The sequence below is a fragment of the Polypterus senegalus genome, chromosome 3 (genome assembly GCF_016835505.1).
Source record: "Polypterus senegalus isolate Bchr_013 chromosome 3, ASM1683550v1, whole genome shotgun sequence".
NCBI classification, from domain to species: domain Eukaryota; kingdom Metazoa; phylum Chordata; class Cladistia; order Polypteriformes; family Polypteridae; genus Polypterus; species Polypterus senegalus.
In genome coordinates this window covers 284,689,830-284,710,921 of record NC_053156.1, presented here as the reverse complement: position 1 = coordinate 284,710,921, position 21,092 = coordinate 284,689,830, and the positions used below count along the sequence as shown (strand labels likewise).

General features: G+C 41.1%; 1 protein-coding gene across 2 annotated transcripts in view; it reads right to left on the bottom strand.

The window, feature by feature from the left end:
- The window catches only part of ngfb (nerve growth factor b (beta polypeptide)), a 70,123-nt gene extending 49,860 nt beyond the window's left edge, over positions 1 to 20,263 (bottom strand). Inside the window, exons 1-2 of one of the 2 annotated variants that reach the window (XM_039749343.1) lie at positions 20,188 to 20,263; positions 18,837 to 18,894 (exon numbers count right to left, since the gene is read on the bottom strand). The gene's annotated coding sequence lies outside the window, so the exon portion shown is untranslated. The remainder of the gene's footprint in view (positions 1 to 18,836; positions 18,895 to 20,187) is intronic. The other variant, XM_039749342.1, reaches the window with a different exon arrangement.
- Positions 20,264 to 21,092: the final 829 nt, after the last annotated feature.

The window sequence follows — 21,092 nt, the reverse complement described above, 5'->3', positions numbered from 1 at the left end:
TGGATCCATTATCAGAAAGTGGAAGTTTCATCAGAGCACCCTGACTCTCAACAGAACAGGCCGCCCTGCTAAACTAAACACCAGAGCGAGACGTCGACTGCTGAGAGAGGAGACTTAAAATCAAACCAGTCCAATGTCAGAGGTCTGCAATGTGAAGGTGCAGGGGTCCACAATTTCAAGAGCTCTCCATTACATCTTGCCTGAACAAGGGGTCTGAGTTGCTTTGAAAGCTTGCATACAGTAATCTTTTTTAGTTAGACAATAAAAGGGGTCATTTTACTTAACTTCTCACTACATTCATAATGGCTAACATGGTACAACACCCTAGTACTAAAGAGCTCTCCATAAAACAGGCCTCTATGAGAGGGTAGCAAGAAAGAAGCCATTCCTTCAGAAGGTCCACCTAAAAGCATGTAAGGCATTTGCTATAAAGCAGGAGAAGGACCCAGTTAAGATTTGTTTTATGGTCAGATGAGACCAAAATAGAACTTTCTGGCCAGACATCAAAGAGGAGTGTGTGGCCTAAAACTAACACTGCACAGGCATCAAGAAACACCATAGTGGAGACAGCATCGGGTTATGGGGATGCTTTTTATGTGCTAGGAATGGGAATCTTGTCAGAGTTGAAGGGACAATGGATGGACACAAATACCTCAAAATATTGCAGGAGAACTTGTTCCAGTCGGTGTTATGAATCTACGGCCCAGGAAAAGATTCATCTTTCAGCATGACAATGACACTAAGCATAAGCCCAAAGTGACACTGAAGTGGCTCAAAAACAGAATGGTAAATGTTTTGGAATGGCCAAGTCAAAGCCCTGATCTTAACCCTGTTGACAATCTGTGGCACTATTTGAAAGCTGCCAACTAGGGAATCCATTCCCGGGATTCCCGGACATTTTTCATGAAACTGCTGTAAATCCCAGGAAACTGGGAACGGCCAAGCTCGCATATATAACGTGTAAAAGTGTAAAAATCGATCAAGAAATAAATAGAGTTATAGTTGAAAATAATTAAGTGGCACGTTTTTTTGGCCGATTCATTCAGTCAACCAGCAGCAGTCGTCAGTCTCCTGGCTCCAACTAAGACTGAGTATAATGGACTGGGAGGAGTCTGCACTCGGCAGCTCATGAATATCGGGACAGGGCAGACTTTATTGACGTCTGTCAGACAACAGCTTTGAACAGCAACTTGAAATTGCAATGCGTCAGTCTGTTGCATCCACATTATCTGTGCCAAGAAACTTGCCATCACAGAATGATAAGAAGAAACTGGATGCATCAATAAAAGCTGTAATGGCGGTGTTTCAGAGCAACTTTTAGAAAAAGTGTATCAGTATCTGATCAGGTAGATCGTGTTGCATTCAAAAAAAATTTTTTAAACGTTAGTCTATCATATATCCTCCCTATGGCATTTCCACTTGATTGACATATAGGGCGACCAGTCTGAGATCTCTTTCCTTCTAACACACTGGTCATCCCACATGCACCCATACAATCAGATTGTGATTCAGACTACGAATGCCATGAATGTAATTACACCGATCTACATGCTGTCAAATAAACGAACCACACACCATGGCTTCGCCTCTGATGCTGAGGTGCAGTGAGTGTGTACACCTGATGAGCCCAGAATTAGGTCAAAACACTTGTCGCATACTCTTTGCCTCATTTGACAGTAAAACTATGCAATATATATATATATATATATAGCCTTTTCTAATGTAGGTAGATCATTTCGACCTGGTCATTTTAAAAGTAGCTCGCAAGCTGAAAAAGTGTGGGCACCCCTGAACTAGATACATGTACTTATATGACAACATGAACTGCTTGTAGATAAGGTTAGTCATTTATTGGTGTCAACATATTGCAGTAGTTTTATTACAAATAAGTGTCGGTCATTCTAAAACCGTTCACATGTGAGATGCCTGTGCACTGTGTCATCCCCGGGAGCCCAGGATTCCCGGGAATGACATGCGAGTTTCCCAAATTCCCGGAAATGGATAAACGCATCGGGGAAAGGATTCCCTAGTGCCAACCCACCAAATGAGAAGATCTCTAGAAATTCTGACAGTATGACTGGGGAAGAATCCCACCTGAACAATGTGCAAAACCAAAAGAATGAAGGCTGTTATTGCAGCAAAACGTCTCTTGATAAAGTTTTAACATTTAGGGCTTGAAGACTTAGGCCAACATTAACTATAGAGTTCTACTTCTTCAGTTAAATATCTACAGAAAATGGTTCATTTGGACATTGGAAATGTATTGTTACAGCATAAGGGTCCACATTAAAAATACTGAATGGATACATCTGTGTACAAATCTTTTGTCTTGCAGAAAATTAGGATAATTTCCAGGGGGATGGATTACTTTTGCACACCACTAACCTTAGTTTAACGCCATCATTTTCTCAATGTTTGTTAGCCGCAAGGTGTAAATCCTTTTAATGCATAATTTTTAGGCGACTGGCAGCTTTTAAGGGCTTGAGGAATGAACTTCAGCTTAGAAGAAAGCATTCCAAAAATGGCAAAGTTAAAGAAAAATTTTGATTGAGAGTGACGCGATAAAGCAAGCAATGACTGAAGTGGACATACTTCTCGCTTCGGGGTTTGTACCATGTAAAGGTGAGAATCTGAGACATTAGAAGCATTGGAATGTTGCTTAGATCTTAAAAATCTCAGGCTTGGGTTTGGTGTAGTTGATTAATAAAGAAATGTATTGTGGGACTGGATAAGTGATTGATGCCTTTGCTTCAGATTGCATGAATTAAAAATGGATAGTGGGGCTTAGAAAATGAATGAACAAACACAAAAAAATGAATGAATGAATTATTTCATTCATTCTTTGCTATGGAGATACAGCAAGAAGTTGGGTGAGTTAGCAACTTTATGTTTCCCCAATATCTAACTTTCAGAATTCTTTAACTGGAAAACCCAGCAAATAAAATGAAAATCCATTATCATAAAGTCGTGGAGGTCAGCGTTTATCCCAGCTATATCGGGCACAACGTTGAAGTTAATTTAATTTTTACTAAAAGTCTCAAGCACTGCTAGCAATGCATGTTAAAATGAGAGTGGAGAAGTAATCTTCTTTTACTTAAACTGTAAAGGCTCAGCTCTTTTAATCTTTCCTCATAATTCAACCCCTGTAGCCCTGGAATCAGCCTAGTCGCTCTTCTCTGGACCATTTCTAGTGCTGCTATGTCCTTTTTGTAGCCTGGAGACCAAAACAGCACCCAGTACATCAGATGAGGCCCCACCAGTGCGTTATAAAGGTTGAGCAGAACCTCCTGTGACTTGTACTCCTCACATCAAGACGCTATATAACTTGACATTCTGTTAGCCTTCTTAATGGCTTCTGAACACTGTCAGGAAGTCAATAGCTTAGAGTCCACCATGACTCCCAAATCCTTCTCATAAGGTGTACTCTCGATTTTCCGACCACCCATTGTGTATTCAAACCTAACATCTTTACTTCCTATGTGTAATACTTTACATTTACTGACATTAAATTTCATTTGCCACAAATCTGCCCAAGCCTGTATGCTACCCTAGTCCTTCTATAATGATTCACTGGATCCCAGATTCTCTGCTAATCCACCTATCTTGGTATCATCTAAACATTTAACCAGCTTGTTACTTATATTCCTATCTAAATCACTTATATATATTAAAAATAGCAGCGGCCCTAACACTGGAGAAGCGCAAGGTGAAAGGGGGGATAGTAAAAGAAAGGAAGAGGCAGAGAGCGAGGCGCAGCATTAGGGAAAGAGAGAGGTCAATGCGGCCAGAGGTCCCAGATGGAGTGAGTGATCGATGCTCGTGGGACAGGATTGTGCCCATTGAGTTAATAGAGTGGGTAAGATCAGGGACAAGTCCGCCCTCCGAGTGCGGGAAGGAAGACGAGAGGACAACCGACCACGAGCGGTCAGGCAGACGCTGGCGGAGGCAGCCATGACAGGGGTATGTACGTAATACGGATACAGAATATACGTAAGAGTGAGCTGGAGAGACTGGGAAGGAGCAGAGCTTGGCTGGTGTGACCCCAATGTTGTGAGTAGGATTTTAATCTTGTTTTAGCCTTGTTTTAATCATCTGGGATTTTTACCTGTTTTAATGGATTATTTATTTAATGACTGCAACACTGCACTATTTATTTGGACACTTTTTCTGGTTTTGTTTTAAATAAAAGCACTTTGCGCATTTTGCACCATCCCCTTACTTCATTGTTGTCTTCATTGTCCAGCTCATCCAGTTACATTACCGATGGTGTCAAGTTCAAGAGCTCCCAAACTGGAGATGGGAGCCTGGAGCAGACCCCGCATAATCACACACACCTGCAACATAGGGGGCAGCTGAAGGGTTCTAGTGACTTTATTTCTACTGCCATTCCAGGGGGCTGGTGCTGTGTCCTAATGCCTTTTCTCTGTCTCCCTTTGCACACACCTGGAATCATCTCTTCCTGCTGGAAGGACTGAGAACCTGAACCCTCTTTGTTAGTTCAGGTTGAACTGGCATCTGAAAAGACGTTTCCTCACCTTATTGCGTGTTTTTGTTTTAAAAAACCTTTCACTTATACAGGGTGCCCAGGCTGGTACCCCAACTCCTTATTGTTGTGTTTTCTTTCTCTTAGAAGGGATAGTTAGCTTCTGACTCATGATCTAAAAAAGATACAGGACTACAGAATAAAAAAATGTGGTTCATTCAAAAGGAAAGGAATAATTGCGTCAGGTACACAAGAGTAAAACTAAAAAACCTGACTGTGAGAGCCATTAGTATAATAATACGAGTGTGTCAGTATCAGTTGATTAGCCATGCCTTTGTGTAGAATACCTAGGCGCTCTATTAGTCTGTCCTGCTTCTTGCTTTAATTCCTTAAAGAGGGTTAGGTCAGTTGATTACTGTCAAGCGGGGCATGGGGCAACAGTTTTTTTGATTGTTTTAGTTGGATTTAGGTTTAAATTAAAGGAAATTGTATTTTTGGAAAGATGTTTTGACAAATTTAATAAGTTTATCACAGATATGTTTTGTAATAGAGTTCTTTAAATTGTATGGAAGAAGTTATGAGCAGCTTAACGTGTTAGAAATCTTCGGTCCTGCTTAATGTGGCACTTAACAGGGAGTCGCAGCTATACTGACCTTTTAAGACCTGCCTGTAGTGATGGTGTTTATTCAAAAGGAAAGGAACCAAAAAACCTGACAGTGAGAGCCATACATATAATAATATGAGTGTGTCAGTATCAGTTGATTAGCCATGCCTTTGTATACAATAACTAGGTGCTCTTTTAGTCTGTAATAGTCTGTAGGGCAGACTGGTAGCTCTGAGGCTGGGGATTTGCACTGGCATTTCATGGGTTGCCGGTTCAAATCCCGCAAACACCAAAGGTGACTCTACTTTGTTGGGCCCCTGAGCAAGGCCCTTAACCTGCAATTGCTACATCCTGGGTATGATGTTAATCTGCATCCAGCCCTCCAACCTGCAGGGAAAAAAACCTGGGGGTTGGTGGCAGAATTGGCACTCCTGGCACCATAAAAAACCTCCCAGTGTTCCATTCCATCTGAACTAGTGTGGTGCTGAGGTGTCACCTGTCACATGGCTGCACTAGGGTTCTAATCTGTTGTCCTGAAGTGGTTCATCATGTGGTGGGTGTGGCGATGCTCCTAACCTCATTATTAGTCTGTCCTGCTTCTTACTTTAATTCCATAAAACGTTTTCGGTCAGATGATTGCTGTGAAGCAGGACATGGTTTTTTGATTGTTTTAGTTGGTGTGACGTACGTCTGGGGTCAGCATATCCAGAGCCTCCCCTGGAGCACTAGATGGCAGCCCCCTGGGTCGCAATAGTGTCTCCCGCAGAGCTCAATGGGAGCTGGAGTTTGGAGCAGCCCTGTTGGGTTCCATGGGCACTGTCAGCTGAGCCCTGGAGTGCAGCTCTTCCACCACTCCCGGGTAGTGCTGCTGGAAATGCATCAACAAGTACCTGGAGCACTTCCGGGTGCCTCACATAAAGAGTCAGCAGACACCACTCAGGGAGCCAGAGTCAAGAGGAAGTGGACAAAGCTTCCCAGAGCAACGGAGGGAAGAAAAGAGAGAGAAAAAGAGAGAGAAGAAGAGATTATTGTGTTGTGCTGTGGTTGTGGGAAACAGGGGAAGACGTTTCCCACGAAGGAAAATGAAGGAAATATAAAATCTTGTGCTTATACTTGTGCCTCTGCATGTGTCTGTGTCGGGTTTGGGCGGCGGTCTGCCCGCCTGGTGGTCCACATTGGATAAAGGAAATACTATTTTTGGAACAATGTTTTGACAAATTTAATGTTTATTATGTTCTTTAATTTACCTGTGTTTCGTAATAAAGTTCTTAAAATTATATGGAAGAAGTTACAAAAACAAAAACAACAATATTTATTTATACAGCATGTTTTCATACAAATGATGTAGCTCAAAGTGCTTTACAGGATGAAGAAAGAGAAAAAAGAAAAAATCTAAAAATAAGATTCGTCAATACTAATTAACATAGAATAAAAGTATGGTCTGATGGCCAGGGAGGACAGAAAAAACAAAAAAAAAAGTTCAGTTCTGCTTAAGGTGACACTTAACAGGGAGTCGCTTCCATACTGACCTTTTAGGACCTACCTGCACAGATGGGGGTTATTCAAAAGGAAAGGAGTAATTGCAACAGGTACACAAGAGTAAAACCAAAAATCTTGACTGTGAGAGCCATTTGTATTAAATATATCTACCGTGGCTGTCCGTTTGTCTGTCAAGGATTGTAGCTCGCAAACCGTTTGACCTTTTGACCTGAAATTTGGTACGCATCTCGTATACTATATGACGTCTACTATCCACTTTCTGGGTGATGGTTTTTATCACCCTTTTTATTTTTATTTTATTTTGATGTAGAATCAACTCTCGGCAGCATGCAACAGGGTTGCTGTGCGGCACATGTGTACGGGCGTCGTTCACATTCCTACCACCTTCGCCATCACTTCCCTACCTCTTCATATCTTGAATCATTCTTGAGAAGATTGAAGACTTAAGTGCCAGCTTAAGTGAAAAATTAAGAAAAATGTACTAAGTAATTGCAACACAAACACTGACTTAATCAGTTTTAATGCGAAAAAGATGCTGATGGAAGAAGAGAAGAAGCGGGCCCCAAGGGTGGAGAAAGGAAGAGCTTCTCAGGAAGCAGCAAGCACATCAACCTCTGAGCAAATGAATGCTAAACATACAGAGAAAGAGGATGAAGACTAGGAATGCTCAAGTCAAGTGTATTCACTGCACGTTATCATATATCAATATCAATATATACGTATCAGTTGATTAGCCATGCCTTTATGTACAGAACTTTGTGTTCAACTATTCCATGGGACTCCTGATTCACTTATCCACTGTAAGTCACAATCCTCTACTCACTGTCTTCTCCTTCTCACTGGCCGTCATTCCTCCTGTTGTACTGGTCAGTTATGGTAAAGAAGGAGCTGAGCCAAAAGGCTAAGCTATCGTTTACCTGATCGATCCATGTTTCTCCTACCCTCACCTATGGTAGTAACTGAAAGAACCGGATAGCAGATGCACGTGGGTTTCCTTCACAAGATGTCTGGGCTCAGCCTTAAAGACAGGCCTGAGAAGTTCAGACATTCAGGAGGAGCTCAAAGTAGAGCCACAGCTTCCCCACATTGAAAGAAGCCAACCCAGGTGGGTTCAGGCATCTGATCAGGATGCCTCCTGGGAAGGTGTTTTGGGTCTGTCCAACATGGAAGAGACATCGGGGAGATAATATTATTTGGCTGGCATCAATATCTCCCTGAAGGAGGTGATGATGGAAGAAGATGTCTGGACATCTTTGCTTAGACTGCTGCCCCGGACGACCCGGATAATAGTCAGAAAACGGAAGGATGGATTGCCTTTAATATACGGTGTCGTTGTCGGGAATGGAAGCAGAACTCTGCAGTAAACACACAGGGCAAGAGCTGGGCATAGCAAAGATATTGGTTTGGAAAACTAAACGCCATCAGTGTGCTGTCAGACTCAGTTTCACAGTGTGAGCCAGGAATAAAGAAGATAAAGAACGATTACAAGATATCATCAGCAATTATTAAATTTGGATTATGAAGTCAGTTAATGGTGAGCAGTAGAGGTGTTCAGTACAGCAAAATACTGATTAATGATTTTCTTTTTACTTTTGAATCTTATTGTTGCTGTTTATTAAATTTCAGCAATTCCCAGGCTGACTTCATGGACTGAATTTCAGTTGCTTCTTCTTTTTTGTTGAAAGATATTTTCTTGGACTGATTTTTCTTTTTTTTTTTGCGTTAATAGCTGGAAAACTCCCTCGGAGGCCAAAATGAAATAAACACTGCAACATAATCTTTTTTAGCTGGCCACAGTTTCCTTATCTAACTAATTACTTGCTTTTGTTGAAAGCCTCAGCTTGTTCCAGAATAGATGTTGTTGATTTTCTTTTTAATTTTGAAATGAACTGATTTTTCTCTTTGAGGGCTTTTTCTTTTTTAGCAAAGATTTTAGAAGGTCACCTGCAGTCTAATTCCTGAGATGTGACAGAACAAAAGAATCTGCTTAACAACGCAGGCGGTCCTGTCAAGTGTAAGTTTTATTTTGCCAATGTCTGGTCAGGTAAAGAATAAGGGAGATGCAGACATCACTAAAAGAAAGTGGCCGTATGAACAGTGAGATTTCATTTAATTGTCCATTTAATAGTCCAAACCCGTTCAATACATTTTAGAGTACTTTACTGCCATGATAAAATCTGACAAGCCCGAAGGCAGAATTTAAGTAATGGACATTGATGTGTGGGAGTAACATGGGCGAAATGAGCAAAGGTCAAAGCCAAAAAGTCACACAAAACAAAAACATTAGTGTTCTGTCAGAGAACTGACTGTATTGACTGCAAAAATGGCAGACAGTTAATAAAAAATCTTAGTGTGAGGGTCAGAAGAAAGAACAGAGTCAAGGGCAAAGCAACGATCACGACCAAAGAAATAAACTAGAGAGACAACAGAGCCAAAAAGCTCTTAGGGCCTGCTCTTAGAACCAGCAACCAAAACCCAAAAGAATCCCAAGTTTGCTAACACCCACATTCGCTCATGTTGGGCCAAGTTATAGACATCGATAAACCTAGCATACACATCTATGGAATGAAAGCTGGAAGGTCCAGAAAATAAATCCATGCAAACATGCAGAGAATGTGCCAACTGCATTAAAACAGTGACCAGACAATTTACAACCAGTGAACGTATTCCAAGCATTTGGAATGTGGGAGGATATCAGAATCTCCTAGACAAAACTCACATTTTCATGGAGGAATGTACAAAATTTCACACTGAAGGGGCCACAGCTGGTCTTCAGGGTCCAACCGAATTGAGACAACAATGCTTTGTCATTACGTTAGTCACTCTTGCTGAACTTATTTATTCTTCTGAAGTCGTTGAGGACTTTGCTTTGTGGTGCTGGCACAACAACCTGGAACTCAACATCAGCAACACTAAAGAGCTGGTGGTGGATGTCCGGCGTGCCAAGGGGCCTCTGAGACCAGTCTGGGGGAGAATGTGGAAGTGGTGCAGTGCTACAAGTACCCTGGGGGTTCGCATGAATAACAAACTGGGCTGGTCTGACAACACAGTAGAAGGACCGGAGGAGACTGGACTTCTGGAGGAGACTCTCAGGTGTTTTGATGTGCACAGCGAGCTGCTGGAAATGTTCTACCAGTCCATAGTAGCCAGTGTGGTGTTCTATGCTGCAGTCTCCAGAACAAGAAACTTGAGCTCAAAAGAAGCACAATGGAAGGAAAGCCTGTGCAATCAGAGGGAGGACCCTGGACACACTGGAAGCAGTTATGGAGAAAAGGATGGTGGCAAAACTCGATGCCATCATGAAAAATCTCCTTCATTCTCTCTCTGAGGAGCTCTCTTGGAGCACTTTTAGCCATAGAAGTATTCCACTATGGTGTGCTAAGAAGCATCTATTGGGGTCCATTCTGCCCACTGCTATCAGGCAGTTCAATGCTTCCACCCAATGTACTCATTAAGTTTATTTTTATTTGTTTATTATTCTATTAATTGATTGGCTGTATTATCTGTAAGTCTGCCTCCTTGTTTTTTTATGCTTCTGCTGCTGTATGCATTTAAATTTCCCTGTGGGATTAAAAATGTTTATCTAATCTAATCTGATTTAACTCTTTGAGGGCTGAATATTTTTTCCAAAAAAGAATTGTATGGCTTTACATAGAAATCAACATAAAACGTCTATTGCTGCATGCGGTGGCTACCAGTTTGCTAAGAATTTGTGGCAGGCAAGCTGCCAGGCTGTGTTCACGTGGCTGCATGGGGCAGCAGCAGCGGTCACGGTCACAGTGGATTGCAATCTGGTTTCTACCACTTATCATTGTTAAGTGGCAGTCCTCCCAGATGAACAGTGCCATAGGCTGTGTCATCTACATGAACCTGTTCAGCACCACGATTAGCTGGGGACCACTCAGCTGAATCTGCAAAACCTCATATTCGTTTTTGATTGCTTGTATCAAAATCAGAGTCCGACAAGTCTTAGTCCAATTCAGAGAGAACAGGCAAAATGTCGTCCATGGAGTATTTTGCTTTATGCATTCATTTTGATCTCTCACCAGATGTCAGTGCCATTTTTGCCATTGTCAGCGCCTTGCTACCCACAGCAGCGTAGGAAATTTCGGTCAAAACCAATGAAGCTAACTTACCTTCTACCAAAGAGAGTTTAACTAAAACGTAACGGTTGGTTTTGTCACAGTTTAGAGCTGATTACCGATTTATCGTCAGCTCCTCCTTTTGACAAAGGTCGACATCAGCCCTGAAAGAGTTAATTAGACATCTACAAGCAAAAGACCTGTGGGTGTGTGTGCACAGACTGAACTTTAAGGAGACTCTCAAGTCTTTTGATGTGTGCACCAAGCTGCTGGAGATGTTCTACCAGTCCATAGTAGCCAGTGTGGAGTTCTATGCTGTAGTCTTGGGCGGAAACAATCTGAGCTCAAAAGAAGCAAAATATCAGGAAATCCTGCACCATCACTAGACAAACTCTGAACACACTGGAAGCTGCCGTGGACAAGAGGAAGGTGGCAAAATTGGATGCCATCATGAAAAATCCCCTCCATCTCCTCCAGGAGGCGCTCTCTGGGAGCACTTTTATCGACAGGCTCATTCCACCACAGTGTACTAAGAAGCATCTGTTGGGGTCCTTTCTGCCCACTGCTATCAGGCAGTTCAATGCTTCCACGCAATGTACTTATTAAATTTATTTTCATTTGTTTATTTATCTATTAATTGATTGATTGGCTGTGTTATCTGTGAGTCTGCCTCCTTAATTTTTATGTTTCTGCTGCTGTATGCATTTAAATTTCCCCATGGGATTAAAAACATTTATCTAATCTAATCTAAATTAATCTAATTAGACATACAGTATATAAACAAAACATGTGCGTGTGTGTGTGTGTGTCTGGAGCAGTCCGCTCTGCTCATGCTCAACCACAGCCACTAGATGGCGCATGCATTCACTTTTACATTTTTTCAGTGCTTTCATACCCCTCACTTCTCAGTTCTCACTACAAAAACCCTGTGTTCAGTAAATGCCACCGCGCAACAACAGCGTCCTGGTAATGACACAAATAAAGAAACACAACATGAAAAGGAAGCAAACGGCGCCGCTTAGCAACGTGCAAGTGAAACACCTCAGCAACGAAGGGTAAGACTTGAAGATTTCACTAAAAACATTGTCTATCTGGAGGTTTTTTCTTGAGACAAAGATGAATAGGCAGAGATACGGCTAAGATATGTCATCACCAGTGTCTTCTTGTGAAAGCCAGTGGGGCAGCAAGCACAGGTGGGACCAAATCCTCTGCACTGGGTCATTCTTAAGAGTTGACTGACACCTCACCAAGTTTATGAATACAGTAAAACTGCTCTGGGTTGTTTTTTGTCCTGAAGACCACATACAGCTAGTCCTTCTATATAAAAGCGGTCGGGTGTCCTTCCGTCCCGTGAGTGCTACGCAGGCGCGGAGTTTCACACACGCCCCGTCAATTTTGCAATGCACGATGGGATTTGTATTTTCGTTTTTCCAGGTAAAAGATGATTTTCTACTCCAGACTGTGCAATATCTTCTTCTTATTTCTTACTATATAAAAGTAGTCGGGATTGTCCTTCCGTCCCGTGAGTGGAAAGCGTAGCGGTATTCTGCTTATCACAGACTTACTACTTGCAGCTTGCGGTACGACGCGACATGATGTGAGCAGAGCTCTGGTGCTCTCATCATTCCCTTGCTTTTGTGCGCGATGTGCTGGAAAAATAGACAAAATTATGTCTCTGGAGGGTTCAAAAGGGCGACCTCAATATAGAAAAAAAGTTTAAATTTCATCACAAAAATAACAGAAACTACGAGTATTAAAGTAATACCGCTCAAATGCAATATAACCAAATTAATGAGTTTGTATAAAATATCAAATTGATCTACATATTGAATTGCTTTAAGAAGTGGTCAACTTAAAAGTCGGTCGCCTTAAAAGGCGGGTCAGCCTAGTTTTATATAAAATGGAAAATGTTGGAATAGAAGATCCAATATTGTTGGGTTTCTGTTCCAGGAAACACATTAATGGATTTGTCAGTCATCTTTAACAAATAAAGTGAGCTTCTTTGTAGTAATACTATAGCAAACAATGACAACGGCATTGATAAGGCATCATCAGCTGCATGCTCTTTTGGCCACAATGGTATTAAAATTGTAATTAAGACATTTTCTGAGTTGTTGTATTCAACACACTTATGATATCGTTCACTTTGTATCTTACTGGATGCTTCAGATACGGTATGATTATATAGTGCACTCAGAAAGTATTCAGACCCCCTTTACTTTTTACATTTCGCTGTGTTGTAGCCTTGTGTTAAAATCATGTAAATTACCATGGAGGTCAGACTGGCATGCCAGGGGAATGAAGAAACAGCTTCTTGCCCAACCAGAGACATATAAAGGATGGGCAAGAGGAAGCTGGAGGCCTGGAGAACTTTCATCCCCCCATATAACAGGTGTCAGTGGTCCTCCCGAGGCATCCCAGTTTGGACACCCATAGGAATACATTAGAATTGGAGTCCAGTGTTGCAGCCCTGTTGGGGTCCCTGGGTGCTGTAAGAAGGCGAGGCCAGGGGGGAGGACCTTCCTGGTTTCCACATGAGTCAGACATGCTTCCAAAAGGACAAACTGTGGCACCAGAAGCATGCCCACGTCCAGCTTAAAAGGAGCCCATCACTTCACCTGGATGAGTCAGAGTCGGGGGGCAGTGGATGACACTCAACCAGAGGAATGGAAGGAGAGATGGATGAGACACCTGTTTATATTGTAGTTTGGTAGCTTTTGCATGTGTGGTGATTTATTTGTGAAAATAAAATCCTTTATTTGAACCTGAGACTGTGTAGGGTGATATTGTGCCTGAGGTTTAGGATTCAGTGGCACCCCTTGTGGTCGCACACGCAATATCGCAGAATACAGATAAAGAAAATAGGATTTACGACTTTGTTTAAAAAATATATTAAAATGAAAAAAAAAAAAAAAAAAACCCTGAAATATCACATTAACATAAGTACCCAAGAAGACCCATTGAAGGAGCTTTGGAGTCTTCTTGGGAGTGACATGACGTGACAAGCTTTGAACATCTGGATTTGGGGATTGCCTGTTTTTCTTTTCTTTATCAGGCTGGATGAGGACCTTCAGTGGACAGCTATTTTCAGGTCTCTCCAGAGATGTTTGATAGGGTTCATGTCCTGGCTCTGGCTGGGCCACTCAAGCACATTCAAAAAGTTGTCCCTAAGCCACCCCTATCTTGTCTTTGCTTTGTGCTTAGGGTCATTGTCCTGTTTGAAGGTGTACCCTCAGCCCAGTCTGAGGTTTTCAGCACTCTGGAGCAGGCTTTCATTAAGGATATCTCTTTCCCTCAGCTAGTCTATTCTCCTATTCTATGTCACTGAAAACAAACTCTGCAGCATAAAATACGATACAATTTAGTTTTGTATAGCCCAAAATCACACAAGAAGTGCCGTAATGGGCTTTCAGAAGCCCTGCCTTTTGACAGTGCCCCCCAACCTGTCTCTCTAAGAAGACAAGGAACCCCCCACCCCAAAAAAAAAAAAAACCCTTGTAGGGAAAAAAAATTGGAAGAAACCTTGGGAAAGACAGTTCAAAGAGACATCGGTTTTCAGGCAGGTTGGTCGTGTGGTGGGTGTCGAAAAGAAGGTGGTCAATACAACACAATACACAAAACAAAACACAGCACGAAAATGCCAATCTTGGTGTCATCAGATAGGAGGATCTTCTTTCTCACAGCTTGAGAGTCCCTTGTGTGCCTCTTTGCAAACTCCACTCAGGCTTCCATGTATCTTCTACTGAGTAGAGCCTTCTGTCTGGCCACTTTGCCATTAAGCCCAAGTGAGTGGAGTGTCACTGTGATGCTTGCCCTTCTCAAAATTTCTCCCATCTAAACACAGCATCTCTGACCATTGGGTTCTCGGTCACCTCTCTTACCATGGCTCTTCTCCCACAATTGCTCAGTTTGGCCAGGTAGCCAGCTCTAAAAAGAGTTGTGGTTGTTACAAATATCCTTCATTTAAGAATTATGTAGGGCATTGTGCTCTTGGGCACCTTTAATGCTGCAGACATTTTTTTGTAGCCTTCCTCAGCTCTGTTCCTTCGAACACAATCCTGTCTCTAAACTCCGCAGGCCATTCATTCAACCTCATGGCATAGCTGTGAGACCTTCTAGAGACAGATGTATACCTTTTCTTATCATGTCCAATCAACTGAACTGAGCACAGGTGGACTCCAAACAGAGTGTAGAAACATCTCACACAGATGATCAATCGGTGGACTCCAAACAGAGTGTAGAAACATCTCACCGATGATCACGTCCAATCAACTGAACTGAGCACAGGTGGACTCCAAACAGAGTGTAGAAACATCTTACCGATGATCACGTCCAATCAACTGAACTGAGCACAGGTGGACTCCAAACAGAGTGTAGAAACATCTCACCGATGATCACGTCCAATCAACTGAACTGAGCACAGGTGGGCTCCAAACAGAGTGTAGAAACATCTCCATGATGGTCAATACGCTGAGATACACCTGAGCCAAGCTTGAAGTGTCATCACAAAGGGTCTGAATACTTGTGCCGATGTGATATATTTAAAAACATTTTCAACAATTCCTAAAATCCCATCTTTGATTTGTAATTCCGGATTATTGAGCGTTGCTTGATGAAGGTAAAAAATAATTTAAAGGATTTCTTAACACAAGGCTCCTCTTTTATTTTCCCTTTATCTTCTCCCATGGAAAGGGCCATCTTTTACAAACATGATGTCACATATCATTGTTATGCTGATGATACACAGCTGTACCTCAAAGTTAGTCTTGAAATCACTTCATTTGTAAAAAAAGCTGATGGAGTGCTTTGAGGATATTAAATATTGGATGGCACAAAATTTCTTACAATTAATCGAAAATAAAACAGAGGTCATTATTTTTGGTCCTACCACATTTTCAGTTGAAATTGGCACTCAGTTAGGCTTCTTGGCAGCAATGATTCATAATAATGTCAGAAACCGAGGTATCACCCTTTGAGTCGTCACTAAGTTTTGAGAAACAAATCTACATGGTAGTAAAGTCCAGTTTTTACCAACTGAGGAACATTTCTAAACTAAAATCCTTTCTATCATGCAAGGAAACAAACATTCATGCCTAGATTATTGTAATTCCTTATATGTGGGTCTGCCAAAATCTGTTCTGTCGTGCCTTCAGTGCCTCTAGATTCTTAATTGGGTCGAGAAAAAGGGATCACATCTCCCCCATTTTAGCCTCTCTCTCCACTGGCTACCGGTGAGGTGTCCCATTGATTTTTCAATATTGTTGTTTGTTTTTAAAGCCTTGCATGGTCTCACTCCAAAAATATATCTGTGACCTCCTTCACCCCTATGTGGCACCAAGAGCACTGAGGTCATCTGCACAATTTCTCCTTGTAGTGCTAAGATCTCGTCTGAAGTCAAGGGGAGACAGAGCTTTCTCAGTTGTTGCTCCTTTCCTTTTCACATCAGGCCTTCATCCTCTATTGAAGATTTTAAAAGTTGGCTTAAGACCTACTTGTTTTCTTTCGCCTTTCATTATGTATAATGGGATTGTGGTGGATGTTATAATTGGTTGTTTTATTAATCTGCTTCTGCATGATTGTTTGCATTGCGTTTATTTTAATGCTTCTTTGTACAGCATTTTGGCGCAACCTCTGTTGCTTTAAATGTGCTTTTATAAATACTAGGGGGCTTTGCCCCCTGCTCGCTTCTCTCGCCAACCCCCCAGGCTGGCACTAGGCGCTAGCCACTTTGCGGTACAATTTAAACAGATTGTTATTTTCATGGGAATTGTTACATATGCATAATAGAACTAACTAGTAAAACGTAATAATTTGAAAGTAAATTATGTTTCATGTTACATTAGAGTTATTTGTTGCGTTATACATTTTCGCTCTGTTTGGATTTGAAATGAACAAACACAAACTTTTTAAACTGACACTTTTACTGTAAAACATCAGTAAAAACAATGATTTGAATTAATTTTTTATCAATATCACATTGAATTTTGATTCTGTATTTGGACTCGCATTGTGACAACGCAATGTATAACTGCCCGTGAGTAAATTTCGTTTCTTTCTCTCTAGTAACATTTTTCAAATGTTTGTCTCTGTGATTTGGTAATCGTCTTTGCAAAAGCTATTCCAATGGGAAACTGTGAATGTTTTAAAACAAATGACATATCAAGATCTCCTTTGGAGTCTAATGTTATCCATGGGAGATGTACTACATTACCTTTCTTGGATACATCCTTCTTTCAACAGTAATTCATGTGATGGAAGACCGGATGGTGTTAACAGTTATAGATATTCTACAGGATATTTGAAGTTGATGTTTACATCTTCCGCACCATCACCACCAAAAGTTTCAGCATAGTCTATTGATACGCATTTAACCAATTTGCTTTGTAACCAATCGACAATGCTTGCGTTAATTTTCGTTTTTCTGAGCTAGGATTGCCCGTGTATTAATTTCTTCTGTTGATAACCCTTCGGGATGAAATTCTTCAATAAGATTTGGACATAATAGTCTTCTTTTACTAGGAACTTCCATCCATCCATCATCCAACCCACTATATCCTAACTACAGGCTCACGGGGATCTGCTGGAGCCAATCCCAGCCAACACAGGGCACAAGGCAGAAAACAAACCCCAGGCAGGGTGCCAGCCCACCGCAGGGCGCACACAAACACACACACCCACACAACAAGCACACACTCGGGACAATGCACCTAACCTGCATGTCTTTGGTCTGTGGGAAGAAACTCACTCAGACACGGGGAGAGCAGAAGGGAGGACCCAGAAAGTGAACCCGGGTCTCCTAACTGTGAGGGAGCAGCACTACCCACCGTGCCACTGTGCCGCCCCTACTGGGAACTTAAATTGAGGAAAACGTAAAAATTTATAACAGCTAAGACAGCAGGAAGTGTGTCTGACAAAAGCATTCACACGAATGAGAGGTCAGAGTACCGTATGCGTGGTTGAATATGGTTGAGAGGAGGGCATGACTTGAAAAAATCTCATGGCCAAAGTCTTGTCTTGCGGAACTTTGAAAAAGTCTCGTCTCAGAATTTCCTTTTATAATAGAGAGAAATAACCTAATCTAATTTAATCTAAGGCTGCAACAGAGAAAAATGTGAAAAAAGTGAAAGGTCCGAATATTTTCTGAATCCACTGTACATCCCACACATATAAACTGTCTCTAAATTAAGAGTTCATTTGTTCTGTGCATTTCCCAGAAGAGTTGAAACTAATTTGGTGCCTCCGTGTGTGAAACTGCCATCCCATAATGTTTCAAGGCTGATGTGCCTTTTAGTATGGATTTTTCATGTGTGTTTTTTTTTTTTGTGAGGGTGTTGATTTGCACCTATGGTCAGTTGGCATCTTAAATGGCTTGTTGAAAGTGTTCAGAGAAAGACTGCCATTCCAATCGCTACCTCTTCTCACTCTCTACGGTTCTATCTGGGATAAGCAGGTCCTGAAAGCTAAAGCTTAATAAATCGGGATGCTTGGAAGCTGAGCTGCAGCTACTTTCAAGCATGTTCTTTTATTTATTTATTATTTTATGGAAAAGGAAAACCGTGAGGAGATTGTCTTATATATAATTAATGCTACGTGGGAAGTGAATGTGAAGACAACAAAATATCTGTGGAGTGCATCTTTGGCTAGAAACACACTCTGAAATGAATTATAGAAGATGTGCAATTAATGCTTAAGCAATAGCTCTTACCTTTCATTTGTTACTTTAATTGTGGCCAGTGTGGTGGTGCTGTGGCTAAAAGATCTGAGCTGGTAACTCGAAAGTTGCCTGTTTGAATGACGGCAGGGACAGAAGGAATGCTACACCACTGGGCAAAGCCCTTAACCTCCAATTGCTCCAGGCGTGCTTTACAAATAGCTGACCTTGCGTTCTAGCCATAAAGCTCTGAGTAAGTTGGGATGTGCGAAAAAGAGAATTTCATCTCAGGGAGTAATACAGTATACCAAACCAAAAAACAAAAACACGCAGTACTGTATGAAGCCTGCGTACTGTACATACCAATCTCCTTTCAAAAAACAGAAGCGGACTTTGAGAAAAGAATGCAGGATGAAAGGTGAAGCATTCATGCCTGAACTTCCCTTTCTTAGTCACTGCCAGGGGGCTTTATAAATAAACATTTCCAAATTAAAAAAAAAAGCAACCTATGCTTACCTATCTGTGGCGGCAGTCACTCCAAAGTGTGTGAGATTACCTCCTGTAGGAACAGCACCTACAATGAAAAGAGAGTAAAAATTAAAATCAGTAAGGGGACTGTAGGTGCCCATTTTAGGATGAAGGTGGTGATAGAGTGCCCTCCATAATATTTGGGTTTGGGTTTACTTGATTTAACTCTTAGCATCACAGTTTAAAATTACAAGTCAAACAAAATTCTTGTTTTTCAGCCTCACTTTGGCTTCTTTGACTTTCATTGGCACAGCTTTTATGCTCATGTTGAAAAATGGCAACCACAGACTCCAAAGGGTAGAAGCAAGCTGAGAAATCTTATGAAGCCATGAAGCAAACACACACCTCTGGCGCCAATTGTCTCAGATATTATGGTGTCCTGAAATGGGGGCACCCTGTAGAAAAAGTGTCGTCATTTCTTCACGGTGTGACCGAAATGTATGCAAACCCCCTTAAATGAAAGTCTGCCACGTGCACTTTAATCATGTGTGAATTGTTTGATTTGTAGTTTTAAACTGTGGAGCAGAGGTGTTAGTCAAGAAGAAATGTGTCTTTGACCCAGACAATATGGAGGGCAGTGTAGATGACAAGGTAGACTATTTGAGGTTCTGAGTGTCACTGAGCAGCTACCAGACAGACTTCAAACTCACAAATAAGTAGGATTGCACCTTACCATCTGAACAGTGAACATCATGGCCCACCAGACTACATGTCTGGTCATTCAGGCATATAAGGCCAGGAGAATGGACCTTCTGCCTCAACAAACTATTGGGCTTGTCTTTTCCTAAAGAGTTTTGTGCTTGTGCATTATGGGGTATTGTGCATTATGATATGTTTTCAACTGCCATGTTGACCACTTGAAAAAGACTGCAGCATTTTCAACTGGCGATCAGGTATAATAATAATAATAATAATAATAATAATAATAATAGGTATAGTAGACCTCTATCTAAAATTAGGGCTGACTTCCAAAGTATTGTGTATATTAGAAATTTGCATATAGTGAAATGTCCTTAGACAACTGTTTATATTGGACCTAAAATAACAGCAAACATAGATTATTAACCTTCATAAAATGATAATGTATAGTATTTACAATGGATTAAGAAAGGATTCAGGACTCTTCACTTTCTGCGCACATTTCATTTTAAATGGATAAATGTTCCATTGTCCCCATCAATAGACACTCAATAACCCATAAAATGATTTCAGAAAGGTTTGCAATTATGTAAAAAAAAATCACAAACTGAACACTTTCATTCATGTATTTTCAGTACACTGTTGAGCCTCTTTGGTAGTAAATTCAACCTAATAGTCTTCCCGGTAAGTTTTTGCACACCTTTGGATTTGGGCAGTGTATCCAATTCTTCCAGGCACTGATTGTCCAAAATAAAATCAAGTTGAATATGAAGGTCCCAACCGTCCTGCTCTCCAATACACTAAAGGGTAATAATAATAAAATAATTATACATTTTATTTCCTTACGCAAGGCACTTCATTTATTCTATATGTTTGTGGTTCTTTGTGTAAAGAAAAACTTTCTAACATTTGTGCAAAATATGGCCCTAACAGGTTTCCAACCATACCCCTGTGTTCATTAGAACAATGTATACGAGATCAGGCCATTCAGCCCAACGAAGCTCGCTAGTCCTATCCACTTAATTCTTCTATAATAACATCAAGTTGACTTTTGAAAGTCCCTAAAGTCTTACTGTCTACCACACTACGTGGTCACTTACTCCAAGTGTCTGTGGTTCACAGTGTGAAGAAAACCTTCCTAACGTTAGTGTGAAATTTACCATAACAAGTTTCCAACGGTGTCTCCATGTTCTTGTTGAACTCCTTTTAATAGTCACAGTCTTGATCCACTGGACTAATTTCCTTCATAATTTTAAACTCTTCAGTCACGTCTCCTCTTAATCTCCTTTCTGCTTAAACTGTAAAGGCTCAGCTCTTTTAATATTCCTTCATAACTCATCCCCTGTAGCCCTGGAATCAGCCTAGTTGATCGTCTCTGGTCTTTCTGTAGTGCTGCTATGTCTTTTTTTGTAACCCTTGCATTATGGTGGCACCGATTTATCAGCAACATTAAACTCAATTTAATTTGTAAAATTGAGTGATTTAAAAGCACAAATTGACAAGTTGATCATTATACTGTGTAGCTTCTTTCCAGAGGCAGTTGAAATGATTCATAAAAAATTGAATTCACTGTGAAACTCTGAAAAGTGTATTTAGTCCAGTCTG